This window comes from Rhipicephalus microplus, chromosome 4, assembly GCF_043290135.1.
Source record: "Rhipicephalus microplus isolate Deutch F79 chromosome 4, USDA_Rmic, whole genome shotgun sequence".
Classification (NCBI taxonomy): Eukaryota; Metazoa; Arthropoda; class Arachnida; order Ixodida; family Ixodidae; genus Rhipicephalus; species Rhipicephalus microplus.
In genome coordinates this window covers 191,955,487-191,980,347 of record NC_134703.1, presented here as the reverse complement: position 1 = coordinate 191,980,347, position 24,861 = coordinate 191,955,487, and the positions used below count along the sequence as shown (strand labels likewise).

The 24,861-nt window shown below is 42.5% G+C and overlaps 2 non-coding genes across 2 annotated transcripts; both read left to right on the top strand.

The window, feature by feature from the left end:
* Nucleotides 1–11,258: 11,258 nt before the first annotated feature.
* TRNAA-CGC (transfer RNA alanine (anticodon CGC)) lies at nt 11,259–11,331 on the top strand. The gene has a single exon. It is a non-coding gene; the product is annotated as a tRNA-Ala (tRNA).
* A 3,096-nt stretch (nt 11,332–14,427) lies between these two features.
* On the top strand, nt 14,428–14,500 carry TRNAA-CGC (transfer RNA alanine (anticodon CGC)). Its single transcript has one exon. It is a non-coding gene; the product is annotated as a tRNA-Ala (tRNA).
* The last annotated feature ends 10,361 nt before the right edge of the window (nt 14,501–24,861 follow it).

Here is a 24,861-nt window from a genome sequence, read left to right as displayed (position 1 = left end):
CTGACCACGGCTGGTTATTTTTTTCGTCCACTTTTTTTTCTTCCTATTTACATTCCATTGGTTTTAATAACTTCCCCTGTACATTCCTTGGTATTACTGTCTGTTAGATCTCATTAATATTGTGTTAAAACACGGAAAACGAGCCCTTAGGTGTACACTTCTTTCCCTTATTTCATTGAACGAGGGTCTCGTACTGGCAGACTAGGTGTGTTTAGGTTGTATAAGAGGGACAATTACGCAGCTTCCCGCTCATAATAAGTTAACGTGCTACGTGACGCCTAACATGCGCATAAGAGTGTTTTTACACTCACCGTTTGCTTATAGAAGGCGCTGACTGTCACTCCTACTTCTAAATTCACATATAAACCTAAAAAGTGGATGGAGGGAAGGGCGCTGTGGTAGCAAAGTGGTTAGAGCATCGAACGCGTTATTCGAAGGTCGTAAGGTCGATTCCTGCCCATGGCTGGTTATTTTTTCATCCACCTTTCTTTCTTCCTATTTACATTCCATTGGTTCTAATAACTTCCCCTGTACATTCCTTGGCATTACTGTCTGTTAGATCTCATTATTATTGTGTTAAGACACGGAAAACGCGCCCTTAGGTATACACTTTTTTTCCTTATTTCATTGAACGAGGGTTTCGTACTGGCAGACTTGGTGTGTTTAGGTTGTATAAGAGGGACAATTACACAGCTGCCCGCTCATAATAAGTTAACGTGCTACGTGACGCCTAACATGCGCATAAGAGTGTTTTTACACTCACCGTTTGCTTATAGAAGGCGCTGACTGTCACTCCTACTTCTAAATTCACACATAAACCTCAAAAGAGGATGGAATAAGGCCGCTGTGGTAGCTCAGTGGTTAGAGCATCGAACGCGTTATTCGAAGGTCGTAGGTTCAATTCCTGCCAACAGCTGGTTATTTTTTCATCCACTTTTCTTTCTTCCTATTTACATTCCATTGGTTTAAATAACTTCACCTGTACATTCCTTGGCATTACTGTCTGTTAGATCTCATTATTATTGTATTAAAACACGGAAAACGAGCCCTTAGGTATACACTTCTTTCCCTTATTTCACTGAACGAGGGTCTCGTACTGGCAGACTTGGTGTGTTTAGGTTGAATAAGAGGGACAATTAATCAGCTGCCCGCTCATAATAAACTCATGTGCTACGTGACGACAAACATGCGCATAAGAGTGTTTTCACACTCGCTGTTTTGCTTATAGATGGCGCTGACTGTCACTCCTACTTCTAAATTCACTATAAACCCAAAAAAGTGGATGGAAGGAAGGCCGCTGTGGTAGCTCAGTGGTTAGAGCATCGAACGCGTTATTCGAAGGTCGTAGGGTCGATTCCTGCCCACGGCTGGTTATTTTTTCATCCACCTTTCTTTCTTCTTATTTACATTTCATTGGTTTTAATAACTTCCCCTGTACATTCCTTGGCATTACTGTCTGTTAGATCTCATTATTATTGTGTTAAAACACGGAAAACGAGCCCTTAGGTATACACTTCTTTCCCTTATTTCATTGAACGAGGGTCTCGTACTGGCAGACTTGGTGTGTTTAGGTTGTATAAGAGGGACAATTATTCTGCTGCCCGCTCTTAATAAGTTCACGTGCTACGTGACGCCAAACATGTGCATATGAGTGTTTTCACACTCGCAGTTTGGCCTATAGAAGGCGCTGACTGTCACTCCTACTTCTAAATTCACATATAAACCCAAAAAAGTGGATGGAGGGAAGGCCGCTGTAGTAGCTCAGTGGTTAGAGCATCGAACGTGTTATTCGAAGGTCGAAGGTTCGATTCCTGCGCACGGCTGGTTATTTTCTCATCCACTTTTCTTTCTTCTTATTTACATTCCATTGGTTCTACTAACTTCCCCTGTACATTCTTTAGCACAACTGTCTGTTAGATCTCATTAATATTGTGTTAAAACACGGAAAACGAGCCCTTAGGTATACACTTCTTTCCTTATTTCATTGAACTAGGGTCTCGTACTGGCAGACTTGGTGCGTTTAGGTTGAATAAGAGGGACAATTAATTAGTTGCCCGCTCATAATAAGTACACGTGCTATGTGACGACAAACGTGCGCATAAGAGTGTTTTCACACTCGCCGTTTGGCTTATAGATGGCACTGACTGTCACTTCTACTTCTAAATTCACATATAAACCCAAAAAAGTGGATGGAAGGAAGGCCGCTGTGGTAGCTCAGTGGTTAGAGCATCGAACGCGTTATTGCAAGGTTGTAGGTTCAATTCCTGCCTACGGCTGGTTAATTTTTCATCCAGTTTTCTTTTTTCTTATTTACATCCCATTTGTTTTAATAACTTCCCCTATACATTCCTTGGCATTACTGTCTGTTAGATCTCATTAATATTGTGTTAAAACACGCAAAAAGGAGCCCATAGGTATACACTTCTTTGCCTTATTTCATTGAACGAGGGTCTCGTACTGGCAGACTTGGTGTGTTTAGGTTGTATAAGAGGGACAATTAATGAGCTGCCTGCTCATAATAAGTTCACGTGCTACGTGACGCCAAACATGCGCATAAGATTGTTTTCACACTCGCCGTTTGGCCTATAGATGGCACTGACTGTCACTCCCACTTCTAAATTGACATATAAACCCAAAAAGTGGATGGAGGGAAGGCCGCTGTGGTAGCTCAGTGGTTAGAGCATCGAACGCGTTATTCGAAGGTCGTAGGTTCGATTCCTGCCCATGGCTGATTATTTTTACATCCACTATTCTTTCTTCTTATTTACATTCCATTGGTTCTAATAACTTCCCTTGTACATTTCTTCGCATTACTGTCTGTTAGATCTCATTAATATTGTGTTAAGACATGGAAAACGAGCCCTTAGGTATACACTTCTTTCCCTTATTTCATTGAACGAGGGTCTCGTACTGGCAGACTTGGTGTGTTTTGGTTGTATAAGAGGAACAATTATACAGCTGCCCGCTCATAATAAGTTCACGTGCTACGTGACGCCAAACATGCGCATAAGAGTGTTTTCACACTCGCCGTTTGGCCTATAGATGGCGCTGACTGTCACTCCTAATTCTAAATTCACATATAAACCCAAAAAGTGGATGGAGGGAAGGCCGCTGTGGTAGCTCAGTGGTTAGAGCATCGAACGCGTTATTCGTAGGTCGTAGGTTCGATTCCTGCTCATGGCTGGTTATTTTTTCATCCACTATTCTTTCTTCTTATTTACATTCCATTGGTTCTAATAACTTCCCTTGTACATTTCTTCGCATTACTGTGTGTTAGATCTCATTATTATTGTGTTAAGACACGGAAAACGCGCCCTTAGGTATACACTTTTTTCCCTTATTTCATTGAACGGGGGTCTCGTTCTGGCAGACTTGGTGTGTTTAGGTTGTATAAGAGAGACAATTACACAGCTGCCCGCTCATAATAAGTTAACGTGCTACGTGACTCCTAACATGCGCATAAGAGTGTTTTTACACTCGCTGTTTCTTATAGAAGGCGCTGAATGTCACTCCTACTTTAAAATTCACATATATACCTAAAAAGTGGATGGAGGGAAGGCCGCTGTGGTAGCTCAGTGGTTAGAGCATCGAACGCGTTATTCGAAGGTCGTAGGTTCGATTCCTGACCACGGCTGGTTATTTTTTTCGTCCACTTTTCTTTCTTCCTATTTACATTCCATTGGTTTTAATAACTTCCCCTGTACATTCCTTGGTATTACTGTCTGTTAGATCTCATTAATATTGTGTTAAAACACGGAAAACGAGCCCTTAGGTGTACACTTCTTTCTCTTATTTCATTGAACGAGGGTCTCGTACTGGCAGACTAGGTGTGTTTAGGTTGTATAAGAGGGACAATTACGCAGCTTCCCGCTCATAATAAGTTAACGTGCGACGTGACGCCTAACATGCGCATAAGAGTGTTTTTACACTCACCGTTTGCTTATAGAAGGCGCTGACTGTCACTCCTACTTCTAAATTCACGTATAAACCTAAAAAGTGGATGGAGGGAAGGGCGCTGTGGTAGCAAAGTGGTTAGAGCATCGAACGCGTTATTCGAAGGTCGTAAGGTCGATTCCTGCCCATGGCTGGTTATTTTTTCATCCACCTTTCTTTCTTCCTATTTACATTCCATTGGTTCTAATAACTTCCCCTGTACATTCCTTGGCATTACTGTCTGTTAGATCTCATTATTATTGTGTTAAGACACGGAAAACGCGCCCTTAGGTATACACTTTTTTTCCTTATTTCATTGAACGAGGGTTTCGTACTGGCAGACTTGGTGTGTTTAGGTTGTATAAGAGGGACAATTACACAGCTGCCCGCTCATAATAAGTTAACGTGCTACGTGACGCCTAACATGCGCATAAGAGTGTTTTTACACTCACCGTTTGCTTATAGAAGGCGCTGACTGTCACTCCTACTTCTAAATTCACACATATACCTCAAAAGAGGATGGAATAAGGCCGCTGTGGTAGCTCAGTGGTTAGAGCATCGAACGCGTTATTCGAAGGTCGTAGGTTCAATTCCTGCCAACGGCTGGTTATTTTTTCATCCACTTTTCTTTCTTCCTATTTACATCCCATTGGTTTAAATAACTTCACCTGTACATTCCTTGGCATTACTGTCTGTTAGATCTCATTATTATTGTATTAAAACACGGAAAACGAGCCCTTAGGTATACACTTCTTTCCCTTATTTCACTGAACGAGGGTCTCGTACTGGCAGACTTGGTGTGTTTAGGTTGAATAAGAGGGACAATTAATCAGCTGCCCGCTCATAATAAACTCATGTGCTACGTGACGACAAACATGCGCATAAGAGTGATTTCACACTCGCTGTTTGGCTTATAGATGGCGCTGACTGTCACTCCTACTTCTAAATTCACTATAAACCCAAAAAAGTGGATGGAAGGAAGGCCGCTGTGGTAGCTCAGTGGTTAGAGCATCGAACGCGTTATTCGAAGGTCGTAGGGTCGATTCCTGCCCACGGCTGGTTATTTTTTCATCCACCTTTCTTTCTTCTTATTTACATTTGATTGGTTTTAATAACTTCCCCTGTACATTCCTTGGCATTACCGTCTGTTAGATCTCATTATTATTGTGTTAAGACACGGAAAACGCGCCCTTAGGTATACACTTTTTTCCCTTATTTCATTGAACGAGGGTCTCGTACTGGCAGGCTTGGTGTGTTTAGGTTGTATAATAGGGACAATTACACAGCTGCCCGCTCATAATAAGTTAACGTGCTACGTGACGCCTAACATGCACATAAGAGTGTTTTTACACTCACCGTTTCTTATAGAAGGCGCTGACTGTCACTCCTACCTCTAAATTCACATATAAACCTAAAAAGTGGACGGAGGGAAGGCCGCTGTGGTAGCTCAGTGGTTAGAGCATCGAACGCGTTATTCGAAGGTCGTAGGTTCGATTCCTGCCGACGGCTGGTTATTTTTTCATCCACTTTTCTTTCTTCTTATTTACATTCCATTGGTTCTAATAACTTCCCCTGTACATTCTTTGGCATTACTGTCTGTTAGATCTCATTAATATTGTGTTAAAACACGGAAAACGAGCCCTTAGGTATACACTTTTTTCCCTTATTTCATTGAACGAGGGTCTCGTACTGGCAGGCTTGGTGTGTTTAGGTTGTATAAGAGGGACAATTACACAGCTGCCCGCTCATAATAAGTTCACGTGCTACGTGACGCCAAACATGCGCATAAGAGTGTTGTCACACTCGCCGTTTGGCTTATAGATGGCGCTGACTGTCACTCCTACTTCTAAATTCACATATAAACCCAAAAAAGTGGATGGACGGAAGGCCGCTGTGGTAGCTCAGTGGTTAGAGCATCGAACGCGTTATTCGAAGGTCGTAGAATCGATTCCTGCCCACGGCCGGTTATTTTTTCATCCACTTTTCTTTCTTCCTATTTACATTCCATTGGTTCTAATAACTTCCCCTGTACATTCCTTGGCATTACTGTCTGTTAGATCTCATTATTATTGTGTTAAAACACGGAAAACGAACCCTTAGGTATACACTTCTTTCCCTTATTTCATTGAACGAGGGTCTCGTACTGGCAGACTTGGTGTGTTTAGGTTGTATAAGAGGGAAAATTATTCTGCTGCCCGCTCTTAATAAGTTCACGTGCTACGTGACGCCAAACATGCGCATATGAGTGTTTTCACACTCGCAGTTTGGCCTATAGAAGGCGCTGACTGTCACTCCTACTTCTAAATTCACATATAAACCCAAAAAAGTGGATGGAGGGAAGGCCGCTGTAGTAGCTCAGTGGTTAGAGCATCGAACGTGTTATTCGAAGGTCGAAGGTTCGATTCCTGCGCACGGCTGGTTATTTTCTCATCCACTTTTCTTTCTTCTTATTTACATTCCATTGGTTCTAATAACTTCCCCTGTACATTCTTTGGCATTACTGTCTGTTAGATCTCATTAATATTGTGTTAAAACACGCAAAACGAGCCCTTAGGTATACACTTTTTTCCCTTATTTAATTGAACGAGGGTCTCGTACTGGCAGGCTTGGTGTGTTTAGGTTGTATAAGAGGGACAATTACACAGCTGCCCGCTCATAATAAGTTCACGTGCTACGTGACGCCAAACATGCGCATAAGAGTGTTGTCACACTCGCCGTTTGGCTTATAGATGGCGCTGACTGTCACTCCTACTTCTAAATTCACATATAAACCCAAAAAAGTGGATGGACGGAAGGCCGCTGTGGTAGCTCAGTGGTTAGAGCCTCGAACGCGTTATTCGAAGGTCGTAGAATCGATTCCTGCCCACGGCTGGTTATTTTTTCAACCACTTTTCTTTCTTCCTATTTACATTCCATTGGTTCTAATAACTTCCCCTATACATTCCTTGGCATTACTGTCTGTTAGATCTCATTAATATTGTGTTAAAACACGGAAAACGAGCCCATAGGTATACACTTCTTTGCCTTATTTCATTGAACGAGGGTCTCGTACTGGCAGACTTGGTGTGTTTAGGTTGTATAAGAGGGACAATTAATGAGCTGCCTGCTCATAATAAGTTCACGTGCTACGTGACGCCAAACATGCGCATAAGATTGTTTTCACACTCGCCGTTTGGCCTATAGATGGCACTGACTGTCACTCCCACTTCTAAATTGACATATAAACCCAAAAAGTGGATGGAGGGAAGGCCGCTGTGGTAGCTCAGTGGTTAGAGCATCGAACGCGTTATTCGTAGGTCGTAGGTTCGATTCCTGCTCATGGCTGGTTATTTTTTCATCCACTATTCTTTCTTCTTATTTACATTCCATTGGTTCTAATAACTTCCCTTGTACATTTCTTCGCATTACTGTGTGTTAGATCTCATTATTATTGTGTTAAGACACGGAAAACGCGCCCTTAGGTATACACTTTTTTCCCTTATTTCATTGAACGGGGGTCTCGTACTGGCAGACTAGGTGTGTTTAGGTTGTATAAGAGAGACAATTACACAGCTGCCCGCTCATAATAAGTTAACGTGCTACGTGACGCCTAACATGCGCATAAGAGTGTTTTTACACTCACCGTTTGCTTATAGAAGGCGCTGACTGTCACTCCTACTTCTAAATTCACATATAAACCTAAAAAGTGGATGGAGGGAAGGGCGCTGTGGTAGCAAAGTGGTTAGAGCATCGAACGCGTTATTCGAAGGTCGTAAGGTCGATTCCTGCCCATGGCTGGTTATTTTTTCATCCACCTTTCTTTCTTCCTATTTACATTCCATTGGTTCTAATAACTTCCCCTGTACATTCCTTGGCATTACTGTCTGTTAGATCTCATTATTATTGTGTTAAGACACGGAAAACGCGCCCTTAGGTATACACTTTTTTTCCTTATTTCATTGAACGAGGGTTTCGTACTGGCAGACTTGGTGTGTTTAGGTTGTATAAGAGGGACAATTACACTGCTGCCCGCTCATAATAAGTTAACGTGCTACGTGACGCCTAACATGCGCATAAGAGTGTTTTTACACTCACCGTTTGCTTATAGAAGGCGCTGACTGTCACTCCTACTTCTAAATTCACACATAAACCTCAAAAGAGGATGGAATAAGGCCGCTGTGGTAGCTCAGTGGTTAGAGCATCGAACGCGTTATTCGAAGGTCGTAGGTTCAATTCCTGCCAACGGCTGGTTATTTTTTCATCCACTTTTCTTTCTTCCTATTTACATTCCATTGGTTTAAATAACTTCACCTGTACATTCCTTGGCATTACTGTCTGTTAGATCTCATTATTATTGTATTAAAACACGGAAAACGAGCCCTTAGGTATACACTTCTTTCCCTTATTTCACTGAACGAGGGTCTCGTACTGGCAGACTTGGTGTGTTTAGGTTGAATAAGAGGGACAATTAATCAGCTGCCCGCTCATAATAAACTCATGTGCTACGTGACGACAAACATGCGCATAAGAGTGTTTTCACACTCGCTGTTTGGCTTATAGATGGCGCTGACTGTCACTCCTACTTCTAAATTCACTATAAACCCAAAAAAGTGGATGGAAGGAAGGCCGCTGTGGTAGCTCAGTGGTTAGAGCATCGAATGCGTTATTCGAAGGTCGTAGGGTCGATTCCTGCCCACGGCTGGTTATTTTTTCATCCACCTTTCTTTCTTCTTATTTACATTTGATTGGTTTTAATAACTTCCCCTGTACATTCCTTGGCATTACCGTCTGTTAGATCTCATTATTATTGTGTTAAGACACGGAAAACGCGCCCTTAGGTATACACTTTTTTCCCTTATTTCATTGAACGAGGGTCTCGTACTGGCAGGCTTGGTGTGTTTAGGTTGTATAATAGGGACAATTACACAGCTGCCCGCTCATAATAAGTTAACGTGCTACGTGACGCCTAACATGCGCATAAGAGTGTTTTTACACTCACCGTTTCTTATAGAAGGCGCTGACTGTCACTCCTACCTCTAAATTCACATATAAACCTAAAAAGTGGACGGAGGGAAGGCCGCTGTGGTAGCTCAGTGGTTAGAGCATCGAACGCGTTATCCGAAGGTCGTAGGTTCGATTCCTGCCGACGGCTGGTTATTTTTTCATCCACTTTTCTTTCTTCTTATTTACATTCCATTGGTTCTAATAACTTCCCCTGTACATTCTTTGGCATTACTGTCTGTTAGATCTCATTAATATTGTGTTAAAACACGCAAAACGAGCCCTTAGGTATACACTTTTTTCCCTTATTTCATTGAACGAGGGTCTCGTACTGGCAGGCTTGGTGTGTTTAGGTTGTATAAGAGGGACAATTACACAGCTGCCCGCTCATAATAAGTTCACGTGCTACGTGACGCCAAACATGCGCATAAGAGTGTTGTCACACTCGCCGTTTGGCTTATAGATGGCGCTGACTGTCACTCCTACTTCTAAATTCACATATAAACCCAAAAAAGTGGATGGACGGAAGGCCGCTGTGGTAGCTCAGTGGTTAGAGCATCGAACGCGTTATTCGAAGGTCGTAGAATCGATTCCTGCCCACGGCTGGTTATTTTTTCATCCACTTTTCTTTCTTCCTATTTACAATCCATTGGTTCTAATAACTTCCCCTGTACATTCCTTGGGATTACTGTCTGTTAGATCTCATTATTATTGTGTTAAAACACGGAAAACGAACCCTTAGGTATACACTTCTTTCCCTTATTTCATTGAACGCGGGTCTCGTACTGGCAGACTTGGTGTGTTTAGGTTGTATAAGAGGGACAATTATTCTGCTGCCCGCTCTTAATAAGTTCACGTGCTACGTGACGCCAAACATGCGCATATGAGTGTTTTCACACTCGCAGTTTGGCCTATAGAAGGCGCTGACTGTCACTCCTACTTCTAAATTCACATATAAACCCAAAAAAGTGGATGGAGGGAAGGCCGCTGTAGTAGCTCAGTGGTTAGAGCATCGAACGTGTTATTCGAAGGTCGAAGGTTCGATTCCTGCGCACGGCTGGTTATTTTCTCATCCACTTTTCTTTCTTCTTATTTACATTTCATTGGTTCTACTAACTTCCCCTGTACATTCTTTAGCACAACTGTCTGTTAGATCTCATTAATATTGTGTTAAAACACGGAAAACGAGCCCTTAGGTATTCACTTCTTTCCTTATTTCATTGAACTAGGGTCTCGTACTGGCAGACTTGGTGTGTTTAGGTTGAATAAGAGGGACAATTAATTAGTTGCCCGCTCATAATAAGTACACGTGCTACGTGACGACAAACGTGCGCATAAGAGTGTTTTCACACTCGCCGTTTGGCTTATAGATGGCACTGACTGTCACTTCTACTTCTAAATTCACATATAAACCCAAAAAAGTGGATGGAAGGAAGGCCGCTGTGGTAGCTCAGTGGTTAGAGCATCGAACGCGTTATTCGAAGGTTGTAGGTTCAATTCCTGCCTACGGCTGGTTATTTTTTCATCCAGTTTTCTTTTTTCTTATTTACATTCCATTTGTTTTAATAACTTCCCCTATACATTCCTTGGCATTACTGTCTGTTAGATCTCATTAATATTGTGTTAAAACACGGAAAACGAGCCCATAGGTATACACTTCTTTGCCTTATTTCATTGAACGAGGGTCTCGTACTGGCAGACTTGGTGTGTTTAGGTTGTATAAGAGGGACAATTATTGAGCTGCCTGCTCATAATAAGTTCACGTGCTACGTGACGCCAAACATGCGCATAAGATTGTTTTCACACTCGCCGTTTGGCCTATAGATGGCACTGACTGTCACTCCCACTTCTAAATTGACATATAAACCCAAAAAGTGGATGGAGGGAAGGCCGCTGTGGTAGCTCAGTGGTTAGAGCATCGAACGCGTTATTCGAAGGTCGTAGGTTCGATTCCTGCCCATGGCTGATTATTTTTACATCCACTATTCTTTCTTCTTATTTACATTCCATTGGTTCTAATAACTTCCCTTGTACATTTCTTCGCATTACTGTGTGTTAGATCTCATTATTATTGTGTTAAGACACGGAAAACGCGCCCTTAGGTATACACTTTTTTCCCTTAATTCATTGAACGGGGGTCTCGTACTGGCAGACTTGGTGTGTTTAGGATGTATAAGAGGGACAATTACACAGCTGCCCGGTCATAATAGGTTCACGTGCTACGTGACGCCAAACATGCGCATAAGAGTGTTTTCACACTCGCCGTTTGGCCTATAGATGGCACTGACTGTCACTCTCACTTCTAAGTTGACATATAAACCCAAAAAGTGGATGAAGGGAAGGCCGCTGTGGTAGCTCAGTGGTTAGAGCATCGAACGCGCTATTCGAAGGTCGTAGGGTCGATTCCTGCCCACGGCTGGTTATTTTTTCATCCACCTTTCTTTCTTCTTATATACATTCCATTGGTTCTAATAACTTCCCCTGTACATTCCTTGGCATTACTGTCTGTTAGATCTCATTAATATTGTGTTAGGACACGGAAAACGAGCCCTTAGGTATACACCTCTTTCCCTTATTTCATTGAACGAGGGTCTCGTACTGGCAGACTTGGTGTGTTTAGGTTGAATAAGAGGGACAATTAATCAGCTGCCCGCTCATAATAAACTCATGTGCTACGTGACGACAAACATGCGCATAAGAGTGTTTTCACACTCGCTGTTTGGCTTATAGATGGCGCTGACTGTCACTCCTACTTCTAAATTCACTATAAACCCAAAAAAGTGGATGGAAGGAAGGCCGCTGTGGTAGCTCAGTGGTTAGAGCATCGAATGCGTTATTCGAAGGTCGTAGGGTCGATTCCTGCCCACGGCTGGTTATTTTTTCATCCACCTTTCTTTCTTCTTATTTACATTTGATTGGTTTTAATAACTTCCCCTGTACATTCCTTGGCATTACCGTCTGTTAGATCTCATTATTATTGTGTTAAGACACGGAAAACGCGCCCTTAGGTATACACTTTTTTCCCTTATTTCATTGAACGAGGGTCTCGTACTGGCAGGCTTGGTGTGTTTAGGTTGTATAATAGGGACAATTACACAGCTGCCCGCTCATAATAAGTTAACGTGCTACGTGACGCCTAACATGCGCATAAGAGTGTTTTTACACTCACCGTTTCTTATAGAAGGCGCTGACTGTCACTCCTACCTCTAAATTCACATATAAACCTAAAAAGTGGACGGAGGGAAGGCCGCTGTGGTAGCTCAGTGGTTAGAGCATCGAACGCGTTATCCGAAGGTCGTAGGTTCGATTCCTGCCGACGGCTGGTTATTTTTTCATCCACTTTTCTTTCTTCTTATTTACATTCCATTGGTTCTAATAACTTCCCCTGTACATTCTTTGGCATTACTGTCTGTTAGATCTCATTAATATTGTGTTAAAACACGCAAAACGAGCCCTTAGGTATACACTTTTTTCCCTTATTTCATTGAACGAGGGTCTCGTACTGGCAGGCTTGGTGTGTTTAGGTTGTATAAGAGGGACAATTACACAGCTGCCCGCTCATAATATGTTCACGTGCTACGTGACGCCAAACATGCGCATGAGTGTTGTCACACTCGCCGTTTGGCTTATAAATGGCGCTGACTGTCACTCCTACTTCTAAATTCACATATAAACCCAAAAAAGTGGATGGACGGAAGGCCGCTGTGGTAGCTCAGTGGTTAGAGCATCGAACGCGTTATTCGAAGGTCGTAGAATCGATTCCTGCCCACGGCTGGTTATTTTTTCATCCACTTTTCTTTCTTCCTATTTACATTCCATTGGTTCTAATAACTTCCCCTGTACATTCCTTGGCATTACTGTCTGTTAGATCTCATTATTATTGTGTTAAAACACGGAAAACGAACCCTTAGGTATACACTTCTTTCCCTTATTTCATTGAACGAGGGTCTCGTACTGGCAGACTTGGTGTGTTTAGGTTGTATAAGAGGGACAATTAGTCTGCTGCCCGCTCTTAATAAGTTCACGTGCTACGTGACGCCAAACATGCGCATATGAGTGTTTTCACACTCGCAGTTTGGCCTATAGAAGGCGCTGACTGTCACTCCTACTTCTAAATTCACATATAAACCCAAAAAAGTGGATGGAGGGAAGGCCGCTGTAGTACCTCAGTGGTTAGAGCATCGAACGTGTTATTCGAAGGTCGAAGGTTCGATTCCTGCGCACGGCTGGTTATTTTCTCATCCACTTTTCTTTCTTCTTATTTACATTTCATTGGTTCTACTAACTTCCCCTGTACATTCTTTAGCACAACTGTCTGTTAGATCTCATTAATATTGTGTTAAAACACGGAAAACGAGCCCTTAGGTATTCACTTCTTTCCTTATTTCATTGAACTAGGGTCTCGTACTGGCAGACTTGGTGTGTTTAGTTTGAATAAGAGGGACAATTAATTAGTTGCCCGCTCATAATAAGTACACGTGCTACGTGACGACAAACGTGCGCATAAGAGTGTTTTCACACTCGCCGTTTGGCTTATAGATGGCACTGACTGTCACTTCTACTTCTAAATTCACATATAAACCCAAAAAAGTGGATGGAAGGAAGGCCGCTGTGGTAGCTCAGTGGTTAGAGCATCGAACGCGTTATTCGAAGGTTGTAGGTTCAATTCCTGCCTACGGCTGGTTATTTTTTCATCCAGTTTTCTTTTTTCTTATTTACATTCCATTTGTTTTAATAACTTCCCCTATACATTCCTTGGCATTACTGTCTGTTAGATCTCATTAATATTGTGTTAAAACACGGAAAACGAGCCCATAGGTATACACTTCTTTGCCTTATTTCATTGAACGAGGGTCTCGTACTGGCAGACTTGGTGTGTTTAGGTTGTATAAGAGGGACAATTAATGAGCTGCCTGCTCATAATAAGTTCACGTGCTACGTGACGCCAAACATGCGCATAAGATTGTTTTCACACTCGCCGTTTGGCCTATAGATGGCACTGACTGTCACTCCCACTTCTAAATTGACTTATAATCCCAAAAAGTGGATGGAGGGAAGGCCGCTGTGGTAGCTCAGTGGTTAGAGCATCGAACGCGTTATTCGAAGGTCGTAGGTTCGATTCCTGCCCATGGCTGATTATTTTTACATCCACTATTCTTTCTTCTTATTTACATTCCATTGGTTCTAATAACTTCCCTTGTACATTTCTTCGCATTACTGTGTGTTAGATCTCATTATTATTGTGTTAAGACACGGAAAACGCGCCCTTAGGTATACACTTTTTTCCCTTAATTCATTGAACGGGGGTCTCGTACTGGCAGACTTGGTGTGTTTAGGATGTATAAGAGGGACAATTACACAGCTGCCCGGTCATAATAGGTTCACGTGCTACGTGACGCCAAACATGCGCATAAGAGTGTTTTCACACTCGCCGTTTGGCCTATAGATGGCACTGACTGTCACTCCCACTTCTAAGTTGACATATAAACCCAAAAAGTGGATGAAGGGAAGGCCGCTGTGGTAGCTCAGTGGTTAGAGCATCGAACGCGCTATTCGAAGGTCGTAGGGTCGATTCCTGCCCACGGCTGTTTATTTTTTCATCCACCTTTCTTTCTTCTTATATACATTCCATTGGTTCTAATAACTTCCCCTGTACATTCCTTGGCATTACTGTCTGTTAGATCTCATTAATATTGTGTTAGGACACGGAAAACGAGCCCTTAGGTATACACTTCTTTCCCTTATTTCATTGAACGAGGGTCTCGTACTGGCAGACTTGGTGTGTTTTGGTTGTATAAGAGGAACAATTATACAGCTGCCCGCTCATAATAAGTTCACGTGCTACGTGACGCCAAACATGCGCATAAGAGTGTTTTCACACTCGCCGTTTGGCTTATAGATGGCGCTGACTGTCACTCCTAATTCTAAATTCACATATAAACCCAAAAAGTGGATGGAGGGAAGGCCGCTGTGGTAGCTCAGTGGTTAGAGCATCGAACGCGTTATTCGAAGGTCGTAGGTTCGATTCCTGCCCATGGCTGGTTATTTTTTCATCCACTATTCTTTCTTCTTATTTACATTCCATTGGTTCTAATAACTTTCCTTGTACATTTCTTCGCATTACTGTGTGTTAGATCTCATTATTATTGTGTTAAGACACGGAAAACGCGCCCTTAGGTATACACTTTTTTCCCTTATTTCATTGAACGGGGGTCTCGTACTGGCAGACTTGGTGTGTTTAGGTTGTATAAGAGGGATAATTACACAGCTGCCCGCTCATAATAAGTTAACGTGCTACGTGACGCCTAACATGCGCATAAGAGTGTTTTTACACTCGCTGTTTCTTATAGAAGGCGCTGAATGTCACTCCTACTTTAAAATTCACATATAAACCTAAGAAGTGGATGGAGGGAAGGCCGCTGTGGTAGCTCAGTGGTTAGAGCATCGAACGCGTTATTCGAAGGTCGTAGGTTCGTTTCCTGACCAAGGCTGGTTATTTTTTTCGTCCACTTTTCTTTCTTCCTATTTACATTCCATTGGCTTTAATAACTTCCCCTGTACATTCCTTGGTATTACTGTCTGTTAGATCTCATTAATATTGTGTTAAAACACGGAAAACAAGCCCTTAGGTGTAAACTTCTTTCCCTTATTTCATTGAACGAGGGTCTCGTACTGGCAGACTTGGTGTGTTTAGGTTGTATAAGAGGGACAATTACGCAGCTTCCCGCTCATAATAAGTTAACGTGCTACGTGACGCCTAACATGCGCATAAGAGTGTTTTTACACTCACCGTTTGCTTATAGAAGGCGCTGACTGTCACTCCTACTTCTAAATTCACATATAAACCTAAAAAGTGGATGGAGGGAAGGGCGCTGTGGTAGCTAAGTGGTTAGAGCATCGAACGCGTTATTCGAAGGTCGTAAGGTCGATTCCTGCCCACGGCTGGTTATTTTTTCATCCACCTTTCTTTCTTCCTATTTACAATCCATTGGTTCTAATAACTTCCCCTGTACATTCCTTGGCATTACTGTCTGTTAGATCTCATTATTATTGTGTTGAGACACGGAAAACGCGCCCTTAGGTATACACTTTTTTGCCTTATTTCATTGAACGAGGGTTTCGTACTGGCAGACTTGGTGTGTTTAGGTTGTATAAGAGGGACAATTACACAGCTGCCCGCTCATAATAAGTGCTACGTGACGCCTAACATGCGCATAAGAGTGTTTTTACACTCACCGTTTGCTTATAGAAGGCGCTGACTGTCACTCCTACTTCTAAATTCACACATAAACCTCAAAAGAGGATGGAATAAGGCCGCTGTGGTAGATCAGTGGTTAGAGCATCGAACGCGCTATTCGAAGGTCGTAGGTTCAATTCCTGCCAACGGCTGGTTATTTTTTCATCCACTTTTCTTTCTTCCTATTTACATTCCATTGGTTTAAATAACTTCACCTGTACATTCCTTGGCATTACTGTCTGTTAGATCTCATTAATATTGTATTAAAACACGGAAAACGAGCCCTTAGGTATACACTTCTTTCCCTTATTTCACTGAACGAGGGTCTCGTACTGGCAGACTTGGTGTGTTTAGGTTGAATAAGAGGGACAATTAATCAGCTGCCCGCTCATAATAAACTCATGTGCTACGTGACGACAAACATGCGCATAAGAGTGTTTTCACACTCGCTGTTTGGCTTATAGATGGCGCTGACTGTCACTCCTACTTCTAAATTCACTATAAACCCAAAAAAGTGGATGGAAGGAAGGCCGCTGTGGTAGCTCAGTGGTTAGAGCATCGAACGCGTTATTAGAAGGTCGTAGGGTCGATTCCTGCCCACGGCTGGTTATTTTTTCATCCACCTTTCTTTCTTCTTATTTACATTTCATTGGTTTTAATAACTTTCCCTGTACATTCCTTGGCATTACCGTCTGTTAGATCTCATTATTATTGTGTTAAAACACGGAAAACGAGCCCTTAGGTATACACTTTTTTCCCTTATTTCATTGAACGAGGGTCTCGTACTGGCAGGCTTTGTGTGTTTAGGTTGTATAAGAGGGACAATTACACAGCTGCCCGCTCATAATAAGTTCACGTGCTACGTGACGCCAAACATGCGCATAAGAGTGTTGTCACACTCGCCGTTTGGCTTATAGATGGCGCTGACTGTCACTACTACTTCTAAATTCACATATAAACCCAAAAAAGTGGATGGACGGAAGGCCGCTGTGGTAGCTCAGTGGTTAGAGCATCGAACGCGTTATTCGAAGGTCGTAGAATCGATTCCTGCCCACGGCTGGTTATTTTTTAATCCACTTTTCTTTCTTCTTATTTACATTCCATTGGTTCTAATAACTTCCCCTGTACATTCCTTGGCATTACTGTCTGTTAGATCTCATTAATATTGTGTTAAAACACGGAAAACGAGCCCTTAGGTATACACTTCTTTCCCTTATTTCATTGAACGAGGGTCTCGTACTGGCAGACTTGGTGTGTTTAGGTTGTATAAGAGGGACAATTATTCTGCTGCCCGCTCTTAATAAGTTCACGTGCTACGTGACGCCAAACATGCGCATATGAGTGTTTTCACACTCGCAGTTTGGCTTATAGATGGTGCTGACTGTCACTCCTACTTCTAAATTCACATATAAACCCAAAAAAGTGGATGGAGGGAAGGCCGCTGTAGTAGCTCAGTGGTTAGAGCATCGAACGTGTTATTCGAAGGTCGAAGGTTCGATTCCTGCGCACGGCTGGTTATTTTCTCATCCACTTTTCTGTCTTCTTTTTTACATTCCATTGGTTCTACTAACTTCCCCTGTACATTCTTTAGCATTACTGTCTGTTAGATCTCATTAATATTGTGTTAAAACACTGAAAACGAGCCCATAGGTATACACTTCTTTCCCTTATTTCATTGAACGAGGGTCTCGTACTGGCAGACTTGGTGTGTTTAGGTTGTATAAGAGGGACAATTAATGAGCTGCCCGCTCATAATAAGTTCACGTGCTACGTGACGCCAAACATGCGCATAAGAGTGTTTTCACACTCGCCGTTTGGCCTATAGATGGCACTGACTGTCACTCCCACTTCTAAATTGACATATAAACCCAAAAAGTGGATGGAGGGAAGGCCGCTGTGGTAGCTCAGTGGTTAGAGCATCGAACGCGTTATTCGAAGGTCGTAGGGTCGATTCCTGCCCACGGCTGGTTATTTTTTCATCCACCTTTCTTTCTTCTTATTTACATTCCATTGGTTCTAATAACTTCCCCTGTACATTCCTTGGCATTACTGTCTGTTAGATCTCATTAATATTGTGTTAAGACACAGAAAACGAGCCCTTAGGTATACACTTCTTTCCCTTATTTCATTGAACGAGGGTCTCGTACTGGCAGACTTGGTGTGTTTTGGTTGTATAAGAGGAACAATTATACAGCTGCCCGCTCATAATAAGTTCACGTGCTACGTGACGCCAAACATGCGCATAAGAGTGTTTTCACACTCGCCGTTTGGCTTATAGATGGCGCTGACTGTCACTCCTAATTCTAAATTCACATATAAACCCAAAAAAGTGGATGGAGGGAAGGCCGCTGTGGTAGCTCAGTGGTTAGAGCATCGAACGCGTTATTCGAAGGTCGTAGGTTCGATTCCTGTCCATGGCTGGTTATTTTTTCATCCACTATTCTTTCTTCTTATTTACATTCCATTGGTTCTAATAACTTCCCTTGTACATTTCTTCGCATTACTGTGTGTTAGATCTCATTATTATTGTGTTAAGACACGGAAAACGCGCCCTTAGGTATACACTTTTTTCTCTTATTTTATTGAACGGGGGTCTCGTACTGGCAGACTTGGTGTGTTTAGGTTGTATAAGAGGGACAATTACACAGCTTCCCGCTCATAATAAGTTAACGTCCTACGTGACGCCTAACATGCGCATAAGAGTGTTTTTACACTCGCTGTTTCTTATAGAAGGCGCTGACTGTCACTCCTACTTCCAAATTCACATATAAACCTAAAAAGTGGATGGAGGGAAGGCCGCTGTGGTAGCTCAGTGGTTAGAGCATCGAACGCGTTATTCGAAGGTCGTAGGTTCGATTCCTGACCACGGCTGGTTATTTTTTTTGTCCACTTTTCTTTCTTCCTATTTACATTCCATTGGTTTCAATAACTTCCCCTGTACATTCCTTGGTATTACTGTCTGTTAGATCTCATTAATATTGTGTTAAAACACGGAAAACGAGCCCTTAGGTGTACACTTCTTTCCCTTATTTCATTGAACGAGGGTCTCGTACTGGCAGACTTGGTGTGTTTAGGTTGTATAAGAGGGACAATTACGCAGCTTCCCGCTCATAATAAGTTAACGTGCTACGTGACGCCTAACATGCACATAGGAGTGTTTTTACACTCACCGTTTGCTTATAGAAGGCGCTGACTGTCACTCCTACTTCTAAATTCACATATAAACCTCAAAAGTGGATGGAGGGAAGGCCGCTGTGGTAGCTCAGTGGTTAGAGCATCGAACGCGTTATTCGAAGGTCGTAGGGTCGATTCCTGCCCATGGCTGGTTATTTTTTCATCCACCTTTCTTTCTTCTTATTTACATTCCATTGGTTCTGATAACTTCCCCTGTACATTCCTTGGCATTACTGTCTGTTAGATCTCATTAATATTGTATTAAAACACGGAAAACGAGCCCTTAGGTATACACTTCTTTCCCTTATTTCACTGAACAAGGGTCTCGTACTGGCAGACTTGGTGTGTTTAGGTTGAATAAGAGGGACAATTAATCAGCTGCCCGCTCATAATAAACTCATGTGCTACGTGACGACGAACATGCGCATAAGAGTGTTTTCACACTCGCTGTTTGGCTTATAGATGGCGCTGACTGTCACTCCTACTTCTAAATTCACTATAAACCCAAAAAAGTGGATGGAAGGAAGGCGGCTGTGGTAGCTCAGTGGTTAGAGCATCGAACGCGTTATTCGAAGGTCGTAGGGTCGATTCCTGCCCACGGCTGGTTATTTTTTCATCCACCTTTCTTTCTTCTTATTTACATTCCATTGGTTTTAGTAACTTCCCCTGTACATTCCTTGGCATTACCGTCTGTTAGATCTCATTATTATTGTGTTAAGACACGGAAAACGCGCCCTTAGGTATACACTTTTTTCCCTTATTTCATTGAACGAGGGTCTCGTACTGGCAGGCTTGGTGTGTTTAGGTTGTATAAGAGGGACAATTACACAGCTGCCCGCTCATAATAAGTTAACGTGTTACGTGACGCCTAACATGTGCATAAGAGTGTTTTTACACTCACCGTTTCTTATAAAGGCGCTGACTGTCACTCCTACCTCTAAATTCACATATAAACCTAAAAAGTGGACGGAGGGAAGGCCGCTGTGGTAGCTCAGTGGTTAGAGCATCGAACGCGTTATTCGAAGGTCGTAGGTTCGATTCCTGCCCACGGCTGGTTATTTTTTCATCCACTTTTCTTTCTTCTTATTTACATTCCATCGGTTCTAATAACTTCCCCTGTACATTCCTTGGCATTACTGTCTGTTAGATCTCATTAATATTGTGTTAAAACACGGAAAACGAGCCCTTAGGTATAAACTTCTTTCCCTTATTTCATTGAACGAGGGTCTCGTACTGGCAGACTTGGTGTGTTTAGGTTGTATAAGAGGGACAATTACGCAGCTTCCCGCTCATAATAAGTTAACGTGCTACGTGACGCCTAACATGCGCATAAGAGTGTTTTTACACTCACCGTTTGCTTATAGAAGGCGCTGACTGTCACTCCTACTTCTAAATTCACATATAAACCTAAAAAGTGGATGGAGGGAAGGGCGCTGTGGTAGCTAAGTGGTTAGAGCATCGAACGCGTTATTCGAAGGTCGTAAGGTCGATTCCTGCCCACGGCTGGTTATTTTTTCATCCACCTTTCTTTCTTCCTATTTACAATCCATTGGTTCTAATAACTTCTCCTGTACATTCCTTGGCATTACTGTCTGTTAGATCTCATTATTATTGTGTTAAGACACGGAAAACGCGCCCTTAGGTATACACTTTTTTGCCTTATTTCATTGAACGAGGGTTTCGTACTGGCAGACTTGGTGTGTTTAGGTTGTATAAGAGGGACAATTACACAGATGCCCGCTCATAATAAGTGCTACGTGACGCCTAACATGCGCATAAGAGTGTTTTTACACTCACTGTTTGCTTATAGAAGGCGCTGACTGTCACTCCTACTTCTAAATTCACACATAAACCTCAAAAGAGGATGGAATAAGGCCGCTGTGGTAGCTCAGTGGTTAGAGCATTGAACGCGCTATTCGAAGGTCGTAGGTTCAATTCCTGCCAACGGCTGGTTATTTTTTCATCCACTTTTCTTTCTTCCTATTTACATTCCATTGGTTTAAATAACTTCACCTGTACATTCCTTGGCATTACTGTCTGTTAGATCTCATTAATATTGTGTTAAAACACGGAAAACGAGCCCATAGGTATACACTTCTTTCCCTTATTTCATTGAACGAGGGTCTCGTACTGGCAGACTTGGTGTGTTTAGGTTGTATAAGAGGGACAATTAATGAGCTGCCCGCTCATAATAAGTTCACGTGCTACGTGACGCCAAACATGCGCATAAGAGTGTTTTCACACTCGCCGTTTGGCCTATAGATGGCACTGACTGTCACTTCCACTTCTAAATTGACATATAAACCCAAAAAGTGGATGGAGGGAAGGCCGCTGTGGTAGCTCAGTGGTTAGAGCATCGAACGCGTTATTCGAAGGTCGTAGGGTCGATTCCTGCCCACGGCTGGTTATTTTTTCATCCACCTTTCTTTCTTCTTATTTACATTCCATTGGTTCTAATAACTTTCCCTGTACATTCCTTGGCATTACTGTCTCTTAGATCTCAATAATATTGTGTTAAGACACGGAAAACGAGCCCTTAGGTATACACTTCTTTCCCTTATTTCATTGAACGAGGGTCTCGTACTGGCAGACTTGGTGTGTTTTGGTTGTATAAGAGGAACAATTATACAGCTGCCCGCTCATAATAAGTTCACGTGCTACGTGACGCCAAACATGCGCATAAGAGTGTTTTCACACTCGCCGTTTGGCTTATAGATGGCGCTGACTGTCACTCCTAATTCTAAATTCACATATAAACCCAAAAAAGTGGATGGAGGGAAGGCCGCTGTGGTAGCTCAGTGGTTAGAGCATCGAACGCGTTATTCGAAGGTCGTAGGTTCGATTCCTGCCCATGGCTGGTTATTTTTTCATCCACTATTCTTTCTTCTTATTTACATTCCATTGGTTCTAATAACTTCCCTTGTACATTTCTTCGCATTACTGTGTGTTAGATCTCATTATTATTGTGTTAAGACACGGAAAACGCGCCCTTAGGTATACACTTTTTTCCCTTATTTCATTGAACGGGGGTCTCGTACTGGCAGACTTGGTGTGTTTAGGTTGTATAAGAGGGACAATTACACAGCTTCCCGCTCATAATAAGTTAACGTCCTACGTGACGCCTAACATGCGCATAAGAGTGTTTTTACACTCGCTGTTTCTTATAGAAGGCACTGACTGTCACTCCTACTTCCAAATTCACATATAAACCTAAAAAGTGGATGGAGGGAAGGCCGCTGTGGTAGCTCAGTGGTTAGAGCATCGAACGCGTTATTCGAAGGTCGTAGGTTCGATTCCTGACCACGGCTGGTTATTTTTTTCGTCCACTTTTCTTTCTTCCTATTTACATTCCATTGGTTTCAATAACTTCCCCTGTACATTCCTTGGTATTACTGTCTGTTAGATCTCATTAATATTGTGTTAAAACACGGAAAACGAGCCCTTAGGTGTACACTTCTTTCCCTTATTTCATTGAACGAGGGTCTCGTACTGGCAGACTTGGTGTGTTTAGGTTGTATAAGAGGGACAATTACGCAGCTTCCCGCTCATAATAAGTTAACGTGCTACGTGACGCCTAACATGCACATAAGAGTGTTTTTACACTCACCGTTTGCTTATAGAAGGCGCTGACTGTCACTCCTACTTCTAAATTCACATATAAACCTCAAAAGTGGATGGAGGGAAGGCCGCTGTGGTAGCTCAGTGGTTAGAGCATCGAACGCGTTATTCGAAGGTCGTAGGGTCGATTCCTGCCCATGGCTGGTTATTTTTTCATCCACCTTTCTTTCTTCTTATTTACATTCCATTGGTTCTAATAACTTCCCCTGTACATTCCTTGGCATTACTGTCTGTTAGATCTCATTAATATTGTATTAAAACACGGAAAACGAGCCCTTAGGTATACACTTCTTTCCCTTATTTCACTGAACGAGGGTCTCGTACTGGCAGACTTGGTGTGTTTAGGTTGAATAAGAGGGACAATTAATCAGCTGCCCGCTCATAATAAACTCATGTGCTACGTGACGACAAACATGCGCATAAGAGTGTTTTCACACTCGCTGTTTGGCTTATAGATGGCGCTGACTGTCACTCCTACTTCTAAATTCACTATAAACCCAAAAAAGTGGATGGAAGGAAGGCCGCTGTGGTAGCTCAGTGGTTAGAGCATCGAACGCGTTATTCGAAGGTCGTAGGGTCGATTCCTGCTCACGGATGGTTATTTTTTCATCCACCTTTCTTTCTTCTTATTTACATTCCATTGGTTTTAGTAACTTCCCCTGTACATTCCTTGGCATTACCGTCTGTTAGATCTCATTATTATTGAGTTAAGACACGGAAAACGCGCCCTTAGGTATACACTTTTTTCCCTTATTTCATTGAACGAGGGTCTCGTACTGGCAGGCTTGGTGTGTTTAGGTTGTATAAGAGGGACAATTACACAGCTGCCCGCTCATAATAAGTTAACGTGTTACGTGACGCCTAACATGCGCATAAGAGTGTTTTTACACTCACCGTTTCTTATAAAGGCGCTGACTGTCACTCCTACCTCTAAATTCACATATAAACCTAAAAAGTGGACGGAGGGAAGGCCGCTGTGGTAGCTCAGTGGTTAGAGCATCGAACGCGTTATTCGAAGGTCGTAGGTTCGATTCCTGCCCACGGCTGGTTATTTTTTCATCCACTTTTCTTTCTTCTTATTTACATTCCATCGGTTCTAATAACTTCCCCTGTACATTCCTTGGCATTACTGTCTGTTAGATCTCATTAATATTGTGTTAAAACACGGAAAACGAGCCCTTAGGTATACACTTCTTTCCCTTATTTCATTGAACGAGGGTCTCGTACTGGCAGACTTGGTGTGTTTAGGTTGTATAAGAGGGACATTTATCCTGCTGCCCGCTCTTAATAAGTTCACGTGCTACGTGACGCCAAACATGCGCATATGAGTGTTTTCACACTCGCAGTTTGGCTTATAGATGGCGCTGACTGTCACTCCTACTTCTAAATTCACATATAAACCCAAAAAAGTGGATGAAGGGAAGGCCGCTGTAGTAGCTCAGTGGTTAGAGCATCGAACGTGTTATTCGAAGGTCGAAGGTTCGATTCCTGCGCACGGCTGGTTATTTTCTCATCCACTTTTCTTTCTTCTTATTTACATTCCATTGGTTCTACTAACTTCCCCTGTACATTCTTTAGCATTACTGTCTGTTAGATCTCATTAAGATTGTGTTAAAACACGGAAAACGAGCCCTTAGGTATACAATTCTTTCCTTATTTCATTGAACTAGGGTCTCGTACTGGCAGACTTGGTGTGTTTAGGTTGAATAAGAGGGACAATTAATCAGCTGCCCGCTCATAAGTTCACGTGCTACGTGACGACAAACATGCGCATAAGAGTGTTTTCACACTCGCCGTTTGGCTTATAGATGGCGCTGACTGTCACTTCTACTTCTAAATTCACATATAAACCCAAAAAAGTGGACGGAAGGAAGGCCGCTGTGGTAGCTCAGTGGTTAGAGCATCGAACGCGTTATTCG